The sequence below is a fragment of the Marmota marmota genome, unplaced genomic scaffold (genome assembly GCF_001458135.2).
Source record: "Marmota marmota marmota unplaced genomic scaffold, marMar, whole genome shotgun sequence".
In the NCBI taxonomy this organism is placed as follows: domain Eukaryota; kingdom Metazoa; phylum Chordata; class Mammalia; order Rodentia; family Sciuridae; genus Marmota; species Marmota marmota.
This window is the reverse complement of record NW_026000196.1, coordinates 4,440,071-4,452,460: the sequence shown is the minus strand read 5'-3', so window position 1 is coordinate 4,452,460 and position 12,390 is coordinate 4,440,071. Positions and strand designations below refer to the sequence as shown.

At 39.2% G+C, this 12,390-nt stretch overlaps 1 protein-coding gene across 1 annotated transcript in view; it reads right to left on the bottom strand.

The window, feature by feature from the left end:
• Blm (BLM RecQ like helicase) overlaps positions 1 to 4,497 on the bottom strand; it is a 92,793-nt gene extending 88,296 nt beyond the window's left edge. Inside the window, exon 1 of the mRNA XM_015493039.2 lies at positions 4,399 to 4,497. The gene's annotated coding sequence lies outside the window, so the exon portion shown is untranslated. The remainder of the gene's footprint in view (positions 1 to 4,398) is intronic.
• Between the last annotated feature and the right edge of the window lie 7,893 nt (positions 4,498 to 12,390).

The following is a 12,390-nucleotide window of genomic DNA, read 5'->3' as shown; positions in this document are numbered from 1 at the left end:
TCTTCACATCTATCATTTCACCTTCTTTCTTGCATAAAAGACAGTATAATATATATACATACTTTTCTACTTATGTATTAGAAATCACTTTATATCAATTTATAAAGATTTTCCTCATTCTTCTTGCAGCTATTACATTATTGTGTGGATGTTTATTCAACAAATTTTCTGTTTGGACATTTAAGCATTCCACAATATTTTACAATTACAGATGCTGCTGTGATGAATAACTTTGTGTACTCATACTTTCCTACTGTTTAAAATATATCTTTAGGAGCTGGGCAGGAGTGCACACCTGTAAACCCAGGGATTCCTGAGACTAAGGCAGGAGAGATCACAAGTTTGAGGTTAGTCTCAGCAACTTAGCAAGACCCTGTCTTAAAATAAAATTAAGTCTGGGCGTGGTGGCCCATATCTGTAATACCAGGGAGGCAAAGGCATGTGGATTATGAATTCAAAGCCAGCCTCAGCAATTTAGGAGGCACTAAGCAACTCAGTTAGACGCTGTCTCTAATAAAATACAAAATAGGGCTAGCAATGTGGCTCAGGGGTCAAGTGCCCCTGAGTTCAATCCCTGGTACTCTAAAAAAATAAAAAAGGCTGGGTATGTGACTAAGTGGTACAGCACCACTGAGTTCAATCCCCAGTACTGCAAAAAAGTTAATTAATTAAAAAAAAAAAAAATGTGTATATATATATATATATGGAAAATTCCTGCAAGTGGAATTGCTAGGCCAAAGTGTATATGCATATGTAACTTGTAAGATATTACCAAATTACACGCTTATTACTACACAAACAAACAAAAAACTACAAAGAATAGTTCAAATTTAATTGTATTTCTTTGCTAAAACCAAAAAAGGTGGGCTGGGGATGTGGCTCAAGCGGTAGCGCGCTTGCCTGGCATGCGTGTGGCCCAGGTTCAATCCTCAGCACCACATACAAAACAAAGATGTTGTGTCTGCCGAAAACTAAAAAATAAATATTAAAATTCTCTCTCTCTTTAAAAAAAAAAAAATTTTAAAGGTAACTTCATGTAAAGAATGGATGTACCAGGCTGGGGATGTGGCTCAAGCGATAGCATGCTCGCCTGGCATGTGTGCGGCCCAGGTTTGATCCTCAGCACCACATACAAACAAAGATGTTGTGTCCACCGATAACTAAAAAATATTAAAAAAAAATTCTCTCTCTCTCTCTTTAAAAAAAAAAAAGAGAATTCACTTAAAAAAATAAAATAAAATTTTTAAAAAGAGAAATTACATACAAATAACAAAGGATTAATATTAAAAAATATGTGGGCTAGGGATGTGGCTCAGTGGTAGAGCAACTTGCTTCGCATATGTGAATCCTTCCTTGAGTTCAATCCTCATCACAAAAAATAAAAATAAAAAAATGTTAAGATCATCCAAGTATCTATGAACAAATGATCAAAATAAATAAGTAAATAAACACATAGTTCACCAGAATTATATAGACACTAAATAAACTGATGGAAAATGTCTGACTTTTTTTAATAGCATGAGGCACCATTTCACACCAAGAAGAATTTTGTGATAATTTACAAGATAAATGACAACCAGAAAGACTGAATAGTTACATAGAATAATTTAATACTAAAAAAGGGAAAATAACAAATTATGAGTACACTATGAATATAGCTACCTAAGAAAATAGGTACAGCTTATTTTATAGCTAAAATGTAGAAAGGATTCATGAAAAATGAAAACAGGTAATGTGAGTGAACGATTGGATTATGCCAGAAATGTTTTTCTGAAATGATACCAAGAATGTTTCAGTAACATAGAATTTTTAAACAAAGTAAACTCAAATATTTCCTTGCCATTCTAGAGAACAACATAAATACGTCATTCAACTTCACTTTTATTTTTCATTCAGCTAATATTTACCCAGTAACTTCTTGGTGCCAGGCAGCCCAGTAGGCATTGAAGTAGAGAAGAGCAAGACATAATTAATGCTTTTAAACTAGTGGAAATAGACATGCCAACAAGTAATTACAATGTAATGGGATAAGTCTGACAATAAAGTCTTTAAAAGCATTATGGTTTCTCAGAGGAAGGAAAAACAGAAAAATCATAGGGAAGCTTTTCAAAGAACACTGAATAGGATCTTAAAACAAAAGTGGAACCTTCCAGACAAGACTGAGTTTGTAAAGAGTAGTCTATGCACTATGTGCACTTAAAACGGAGATGGCAGAGTATGTGGTTAGAGAAACAGACTGCTCAAAGGCCTAATCTATGCTAAGGAGTTGAGATTTTATCCTACAGGTTATTGAGATCCCCCCAGAGGCTTTGAACACTAAGTTCCCAAAATTATTTTTCAATTACCTTGGACCTTTTTATTCTATCCCTTCTTCCCTTGAAAAAAATAAATATACAGGGGCTGGGGTTGTAGCTCAGTGGTAGAGCCTTTACCTCATATGTGTGAGGCATTGGGTTCAATCCTCAGCACCACATAAAAATAAATAAATAAAATAAAGGTACTGTGTCCATCTGCAACTAAAAAAAAAAAAAAAAACCTTAAAAAAGATACATATACAAAAGTATGAAAAACAGAGTGATATTCATGTATCTTCCAACCAAACTTAAATTCAGGGCTGGGGTTGTGACTCAGTGGTAGAGTGCTTGCCTAGCAGGCGTGAGGCACTGGGTCTGATCCGCAGCACAAGTGAAGGTATTGTGTCCACCTACAGTTAAAACAAACAAATAAATAAATATATAAAAATTAAATTCTGTCCTATTCCTTTTTTTAAGTTGTAGATGGACACCATACCCTTATTTATTTATTTATTTATTTATTTATTTATATGTGGAGCTGAGGATTGAACTTCATACTTTACACATGCTTGGCAAGTGCTCTTACCACTGAGCCACAACCCCAGCCCCACTATTCCTCTTTTAAAGGCAAAAAACATTTCAGATTTTATGAAATCCCACTCTTTCCCATCCTTAACTCCCATAGTTAATACTGATTATTCTTAAGTAGAAGTACATATTTCCCCTGCATATTGTTCTTTTACTACACATTTAATATGATGGTCTTTGTCTAATTTTCAACTCTTAATTCCTCATCAGTAAAATGAAGGCAATAATTACCTTTCTGGGTTACTGGTAGGATTACAAATTATATGGATAAGGTGCCTGTTTTGGTGATTGGCCTTGAAAGTGACTTAGAGCATGGTGGTACATACTGGTAATCCCAGCTATTCAGGAGGCTGAGGCAGAGGATATCAAGTTCCAGGTCAGGCTCTGCAACTTTTCAAGACCCTCTCAAAATAAAATAAAAAGGGCTGGGGTGTGGCTCAGTGGCAGAGGGTTCAATTCTCAGTACCACCATCATCCCTCAAAAAGACTTAAGACCTAGAAATCTCGTTTCCTCCAAGTAAACTATAAGCAACTTTCTGACAGTATACCAGCCCATCTAACAAAATGTTGATTCAACTGAATCTATTCTCCAAAGTTCTACCTGCATCCTTTGTTTCCTGATCTCTCACCCAGTCTCTCATTCCTGCCCCTTAGACTGTGGTACATGAGTGTCTATTTATCTAAATTGGTGGCATCAGGCGCTTCCAGGTGCCTACTTCATCTCATACCAACATTTAACCTTCTGATTTAAAGGCAGAGGGGTGTGGAAGAAAGCCTGATGATGTGAGTTTGATGCTTTGGGGTCAGGCAGCTTTTAGTTCAGATCTCTATCATTTATGAGATCATCTCTTTGTGGCTCAAATTCTTCATGCCTAAAATGAAGACAAATTTCCCTACTTCTGGGTAATAACAGAACCCTTACCGTGTTCCAGGAACTCTTCGAAGCATTTACTGCATGTATTAAATCATTTAATCCTAATAAAACTTCAGGAAGATCATTTTTTTCCCTTGTGACTGACGGAAACTAAGTAACATGTGAATAGAGCTAGTGCGTCCAGAGCCAGGATTCAAACCCTGGCAATCTGATGCAGTCTGTTCTTAACCACAACGCTTTGCGAGAGTGCAGTAAAGCTACAATTGCATGATAATGGGGGCGAGGCACATGGCACACAATAGACACTCAAACAGAGCAAGGCTTTTGAATTTCCCCTCGGGAGGGAAACGGGGGCAGTGCCAGACTCGGGGTCAAGATCACGCCGCGGTTACTCTACGCAATTACTGTGTTAGCCACGGGAGTACGTGGTCAACAGGATGCGTGGTAGGCCCGGCTCTGCCACCGACGCCGGGAGGGACCCGGCAAGGTTGGCCTCTGTTTCGGTAGGCCTCGGGGAGCCTAAGAGAACCGGTAAACAACAGGGGAACCAGCGAGGCCTCCAGCTCTGAGCCGGGCTGCCGGGAAAGGAACTAGGCCCATGAGAGCCCACACGTAATTTCACAAGCGGCTCAAGGCACTCACCCCTCACGCACGATACTGCTGGGCCGAACCAGAATCCGAACTCCGCGCGCCGCCACCACGGCCTCCGCGCCGGGCGCCAGCCCACTGCGCGCCACAAGTCGGAGGGTTCTGATTGGCTACGTCCTGAGGCAGTTGACCAATAACATTGCCACTGGCAGTTATTCCCGCCCCCTAGGGGGGGATGACTGTAGGAAACCCAATCAGAATCCAAAAAGGAAGGTCAAGTGACAGTAAATCCCGGGCCTCTAGGGCTGGTTTGTGGAGTCAATGTTTTTTTGTGTATTGCTTAGTATTGGTGAAGGGTTTATGTGGAAAAAGCATCTGGGATCCGGACTGTGACAGGATTGAAAATCTCAGCGTTGGCTGGGTGTAATGGCGCCCGCCTGAAATCCCAGGACTCTGTAGGCTGCAGCAAAAAACGATCACAAGTTTGAGGCCAGCCTCAGCAACTTAGTGAGGACCTTAACAACTAGCGAGATCCTGTCTCAAAATAAAAATATTGCATGATCTTATATGAGAAATATAAAAACTAAAAAAAGCTCAAATATACAGATATAGAGAAAACACTGGTGGAGTGCAGAGAGGTAGTTCAGAGGATTCAAAGTAGCAGATACACAGAATGAACACATCTAGAGGTCTCATGTACAACATGAGCACTATAAGTAATAAAAATATTCCATATATTGCATTCATGCTTAGTAGTTTTTTAGCCTCTCATCGCAGAAAGAAAAAGAAGGGTTAACTGAGATGATGGATATGTTTTTTTCTTGACGACAGTAATCTTTTTACTATCTGTATATATACACAAACATATGTATTATGCCTTAAATATACACAATGAAATTTATTTTTCAAAAAGCTGATCTGGGATTGGGGTTGTGGCTCAGCGATAGAACATTCGCCTAGCGCTTGCGAGACCCTGGGTTCGATCCTCAGCACCACATAAAAACAAATAAATAGCTGAAAATCTGCCAGTGCAGTGGCACACGCTGTAATCCCAGTGGTTTGGTAGGCTGAGGCAAGAGGATCACTAAGCCAGCCTCAAAAACATAGCAAATCCCTAAGCAATTTAGTAGACCCTGTCTCAAAAAATTTAAAAAAAAAAAGGGGGCTGGGGATGTGGTGCAGTGGTCAAGCGCCCCAAGGTTCAATCCTTGGTAGAAATAAAACAAAACCTGATAATCCTTTCAAATACACAAGAGGTTGAAGCAGGAGGATTGCAAGTTTGAGGACAGACTGGGCAACTTAGACCCTATCTCAAAATAAAAAGATTGGAGGAAGTAGCTCAGTGGTAGAGCACTTGACTAGCACATGTGAGACCCTGTGTTCAATCCCCAGTACCACAAAAACAAATAAAAAACCCCACAAATATGTTTCTACTTTATTAGTGACATTTTCTATGTGAAATCTGTCAATTTTTTTCCTGCCTTTTCTTTTTCCTAGTCAAGCATTCTACCACTAAGCCATATCCCCAAAACCTTTTATTTTATTTTACTTTATATTATTTTTTAGGCTGTCCTCAAACTTTTAAGCCTCCTGCTTCAGCCTCCAAAGTAGCTGGGATTACAGGCATGTGCCATTACACTTAGCTAAAATTAGCATATTTTTAATAGCAAAATAGCCAAGCAAGAAACAGACTATAGACAAGGTAAAGGTAAGGACAATCTACAAAAAGAATAAAAAGTCCAGTGATTTGAGTGGCTGAGGCAGGAGGATTGCAAGTTTGAGGTCAACCTGGGCAGCTTAGTGAGACCCTGCCTCAAAATAACAATAAAAAGAGGTAGGGATGTAGCTCAGTGGTAGAGCTTCACTGGGTTCAATCCTCAAGAGTGGAAAAAAATGTATAAAGATAAATTAATACTGGGCACCGTGGCATATACCCATAATCCCAGCGACTCAAGAAGCTGTGGAGGAGGATTGTGAGTTTAAAGCCAGCCTCAGCAACTTCACAAGGCCCTAAACGACTTAGTGAGACCCTTTCCCAAAATAAAAAATAAAAAGTACTGAATATGTGGTTCGGTGCTTAAGCACCCCTGGGGTCAATCCCCATACCAAAAGAAAAAAAAAAATAAGATAATGCCAGCAGAAAACAGAGTTTCATTTAGAGGTTTATTTGTCAGGCTGGAATTTTGAAAGAAGCTGTTTGAAGAGACTATTGTGTCTCTCAGTGAAACCAGCTATTTGGGACCTCTTAGAGACATAAAAATTCTATTGAATGTCTTTTCCAAGAGCCCAACATTGTAAATTTTGAAAAGAGAAACAAATATCTTGGTTCCTCCCCGTAATGTCAGTAACTCCAAAGGGAACAAGGAGTGTTTTGTTAAGGGCTTGTATTTTGGCCTCAATACATGCAGAGACATCTTGTGATTCTGATTTAAAAGAGTGTGAGACAAGAGTTCTCAGTGTCCTTTACCTTGAAGGAAACAATTTTAAGGTAATGGTCCAACAGTTTTTAATAAATGTGAAACGGGATATTTGCCGACCAAATCATCCCATACTAAGAGGACTGCTAGAAGTTTGGCCTAGTGTGTTGATACTTCCATGTTGCTCTTTATCAGGGATGTCCTGGTTAAGAATTGGAAAGTAGCAACATTCCACTGAGCTCCACCACATGTGACGCCTGGCAGTGGGATTCATATTGTCTATGAGTTCACATTGCTGTTCAATCCTTTAATCCCAAGGAGGCTTCCAGGTAGCCAAGGGATCTGCAGGAGACTGAGTTTCTCCAGCAGCATTATATCTGGCAAGGGACTAAGGACAGAGGAAGCCGCTGTTAGGTCGGTGGCGACTTGGTGGCGACTTAGTGGCAACTTAGAGCAAAGCAGCCCGTGCCAGAAAAAAACATCAATCAGATGCCTGTCAATCAGCCAGATCTCCTGACTAACGCCTGTCAATCAGTAGGACCCCCTGGCCAATCTTGGAGTTCGGCCAACTCCCCTGACCAACTTCAAGGGGGCAAGGGACCCTAGAAACACCTTTTCCTGTCCCAAGACCTTCCCTACCCAAGCCCTTCCCTTCCTGCTGTAAGCCCCATAAAAGTCCAGTCCGGTCGAGCTTCCACGAGGTTTCTCCTCAGACCCTTCCCCTGTCCCCTCTGTGGGTCTGATTGAGTTCCACCTGGGAGTGATATCTCAATGATGCTTCCCCCACCTGATCTGACAGCCACCAATTCCTGTAGGTGGAATGTAATACTATAGGGTCCAGGTTGGGCTTCATTCAATCTTAAGGAGGCTGTGCTGAGCTTGTGGGGTACAGTTTCCATGATCTGAAATATACTAGGCAGCTAGGTATGGAGGGTCACAGGCTCAAGGTCTGCAAGTGCCTCTATTTCCAGGAGAACCCAGTATGGAGCTAGTTATTTTTGATTTAATGATATACAGCAGGAGGCAAAGAATGTAAGTAGTTTCTTGCATCAGAAGCCCTGGAGCAACTTCTGGTCATCATATGTGGTTTGGAGATGGCAGGAGGCCTGAGAAGAGGTTGCCAAAGCCTCTTCAGTACAAGAGTTTCTGACGGTACTAATGGGATTGCCTGAAGATTTTTAATTTGAAAGTGAAACTTGTAAATGAACAATATGCTGCTACGAGAAACCCCCAAAGATGTTGGATTTATATGTCTATAATGGGTGGGTCAGATAAGTTTCCTTGAAGAACATCATCAGTGTAATGTCACACCTGTGCTCCTGGAGAAAAGCCAGTGCAGTCAAGATCAAACTGTATGTGGTGGTAAACTGTACCCTGAGCTTAGAAAATGGACATTGTGTTCCTTCAGAGACAAAGGCAAATTACAGCTGAAAGCTTGTCGAAATAGATCCTGAACATATCATACTAACCAAAACTATAAAAGCAAATTATTTACAAGTTGGTGATTGGTTAGATTCAGTAATTTTAGTAATATTAGATACTAGGTGCAGGAGTCCTAATGAATGGGAATACAGAAATAAGAATGTAGTAATCAACCAGGCATGGTGGCACACAACTGTAATCCCAGCAGCTTGGAAAAGGAGAATCACAAGGTCAAGGCCAGCCTCAGCAATTTAGTGAGGTCCTAAACAACTTATGAGACCCTGTGCCTCAAAAAAAAAAACAAAAAAAAAAAAAACGGTTGGGAATGTAGCTCAGTAGCAAATTGCTCCTGAGTTAAATCCCAGTACAGAGAGAGAGAAAGAAAAAGAGAGGGAGAGAATGTAGTAATCCATTAAAAAGCACCCACTATGAACAAACTGTTTGTGTCTTCTCGATTTCATATGTCAAAATCCTAGCACCTACTGTGGATTTTTTTTTTTTTTAAGATAGTGCGTTTGAGGAGCTAATTAGGTTAAGTGAAGTCATAAGAATGGACCCCTAATCTGATAGGATTGTTTTTCTCCTAAGTCTGCACCAAAGGTAGAGATCAATGAACCTTCCTTCCTTCCTTCCTTTCTTTTTCTTTCTTTCTCTATTTCTTTTCTTCATTCCCTCCTTCCTTCCCTCCCTCCCCCCCCCTCTCTTTTGTAGTGCTAGCAATGGAACCCAGAACCTTACACATAGAGGGCAAGCACTCTACCACTGAGCTACACTCACAGCCTAATATAAGATTCTTTTAGGGTATTGGGTACCATGACTGGGGAATTTAAGCAACACTACAATTTAAGTGAGGTACATCCATTCTTTACATGAAGTTACCTTTTAAATTTTTTTAAGTTTAATTTATTTTTCTTCTGCATTACTGGGAATTGAATTTGGGGCATTCCACCCTGATCTACATCCCAATTCCTGTTTGTTTTCTTTTGAGATGGGGGTCTCACTAAATTGCACAAGATAACCTCAAACTTGGGATTCTCCTGCCTCAGTCTTCAGTGACTTTGGTATTACAGGTGTGTGCCATCATGCCTGGCTTACATACGTATTTTAAGACTATAGGGGGCGTTATGTTTAAATTTGGTGAAATACCCATACAGGTATAATATGCATAATTATTGGGGCACTGTAATTTGTGCCCGAATATTGATTAGCCCATAAAGTTTTATCAATTGGTACTTTTTAGGAAAGCTAAAGTTAACTTAGAACCTAGGTTGTAGAGGAACAAAAGCTAAACAGTGTCCCCTTTTTTAATCATATAAATTCAGTATAGAAATATTATTATAGGAATTTTGGATTTCCAATTGAATCAAATTAAGGGTCTCTGTTTTAATGTAGTTAAATGTTGTCAAATGACAAAATTACAACAAATTAAAGATCTTAATTAGCCTTTTTTTTTTTTTTCAATTCTAAGATCCAGCAACAGTTAATTCTATAAAATTGAATGATTGTAATCTCAGCGGCTCTGGAGACTGAGGCAGGAGGATCTCAAGTTCAAAGCCAGCCTCAGCATTGGAGAGGCACTAAGCAACTCAGTGAGACCTGTCTCTAAATAAAATACAAAATAGGTCTGGGGATGTGGCTCAGTGGTTGAGGGCCCCTGAGTTCAATATCTGGCACTCCTGCCTTCCCCCTCCCCAAAATTAAAAGAATGTTCTAATGGGCCCAGCAGAAGAGGCTGTTTTTTCTTCAGAAGACTAATAATGGAACCACTATATGATCCAGCTATACCACTCCTTGATGAAGAATTAAAGTCATCATATTATAGTGATACATGCAAGCCCATGTTTATAACATACAATTCACAATAGCCAACTATGGAACCAGTATTCATCAGTGTATGAATGAATAAAGAAAATGTGGTAATATACACTCAAGTTTTATTAAGCCATAAAGACAAATATTATGTCATTTGTGGGAAAATGGATGGAACTTGAGAACATTATGTTAAGTGAAATAAGCTATACTCAGAAGGTCAAGGGTTGTATGTTTTCTCTCATATGTGAAAGCTAGAGAAGAAAAAGGAAAAGAAAGTTGGGGAGATCTCATGAAAACAGAAGGGAGATTAATAGAGGAAAGACACAAGGGAGGAGGGGAGGGAAAGGGGAATACTGGAGAAAGATATTGATCAAATTACATTGTAATATTTTGTGCATGTATGAATAGGTAATAATAAATTCCACCATTATGTACAACTATAATGCACTGATATAAAATATGGAAAAAAATAAAAAGTTGGTTTTATAGATAGAGAAAGACTGAAGAAAGCAGAAACAAACAACAAAAAGTGGATTGGTCTTTTCAAAGTAAATTTCCTTGTGAGGCAAACAAAGAAATACAACAATAGAAAAGAAGCTGATTCATTTTAACATCAGGTTACCTCAGATTATTTTTTGTAAGGATTAAAGGATTAAAGGATGAAAGCAGAGGGAACTTCAATTTCATGCCAATTGAAACTTGCCTGTTTAGGAAACTTGGCTGTTTCTCTTTCTCTCTCTTTCTAGCTCTCTGTATTTCCAGGAAAGTCAGACATAGAACCTCAGCATGAGTGACTTCATTTTGGGGCCCAATGCAGGAATTTACTCTGTTTCCTGTAATTTTTATTTAACAATGTCATATATAGAGAGAAATTATATGTGATACATGTGGGTTACAAGTATGTATCATGTATAATTTATTCTGTGTTTATGTTAAAACAGATATTATATACATACATGATTTTTTTACTTTTTATTTTTCTCTTCCTCTACATAGGGCACCCCCCACACACAAACACTTTTTTTCTTCCTATCTTAGCCTTTTATCAGCCTGACAGGATGGTTTTTAGTTTCTGTCTCAAGCTGATAAGAGGAAAGGGGAGGGGAAGGGCCTGGAGCCACAAGATGCCAGCTTCTCCTGAAGTGGCCCCTATCTCCAAAGTATTCTGTCCTCTTTTTTTTTTTAGTCTTAAAGAAAATCTATTTTTTAAAATTTTTTTTTAGTCGTAGATGGAAACAATATCTTTCTTTCTATGTGGTGCTAAGGATTGAACCCAGTGCCTCACACATGGGAGGCAAGTGCTCCACCACTGAGCTACAGCTCCTTAAAGAAAATCTTTTTTTTTTTTTTTTAAAGAGAGAGAAAGAATTTTAATATTTATTCTTTAGTTTTCGGCGGACACAACATCTTTGTTTGTATGTGGTGTTGAGGATCGAACCCCGGCCGCACACATGCCAGGCAAGAGCGCTACGGCTTGAGCCACATCCCCAGCCCTCCTTAAAGAAAATCTTTTAGAATAAAAACAAAAGTTTTTATTCCCCCCACTCCAACTGTCACTTTTTTCTTTTTGTCTCCTGTCTGTCCCCAACCAATTCTTCCTCACCTTCCCTTTGAGTATTTACTTGATAAGCTCCAGTTTGTTCCAAGCAGCCTCAGTGGAAAGCATTCTATATCCAAAAGAACAATGATGCCATAGCCTCATTTGATGACAATTTGGCTTTGTCAAAAGACACACAACAAATTTAGTTTTAACTTTAATTGGTTTTTAAAAATTAGTTGTTAAGCAAGGCACCGTGGCATATACCTATAATCCCAGTAGCTCAGGAGGCTGAGGCAGGAAGATCACAAGTTCAAATCCAACCTCAGTGACATAGTAAGGCCCTAAGCAACTCAAGGAGACCCTGTCTCTAAATAAAATATAAAAAAGGGCTGGGGATGTGGGTCAGTGTTTAAGTGCCCCTGAGTTCAATCCCCAGTACAAAAAAAAATAAAGTGTCAATGAATATTAATCATACAAATTAGCCAGCCATGATGACACATGACACATGCCTGAAATCACAGAGACCTGGGAGACTGAGGCAGGAAAATCACAAGTTTGAGGCCAGTCTCAGCAACTTAGCACGACCATCAACAATTTAGTGGGTCTCACTAAGCATGTTTCAAACTAAAAAAACTAAGGATTGGGGCTGTAGCTCAGTGGTAGAGCACTTGCCTAGCACATGTGAGGCACTGGGCAATCCTCCATATCATATTAAAAATAAATAAAATAAAAGTATTATGTCCATCTACAACTATAAATAAATAAATAAGCAAATAAATAAATAAATAAATAAGAAAAGAGGGTTAGAGATGTAGCTCACTGGGAAAATACCCCAGGGTTCAATCCCCAGTAGCA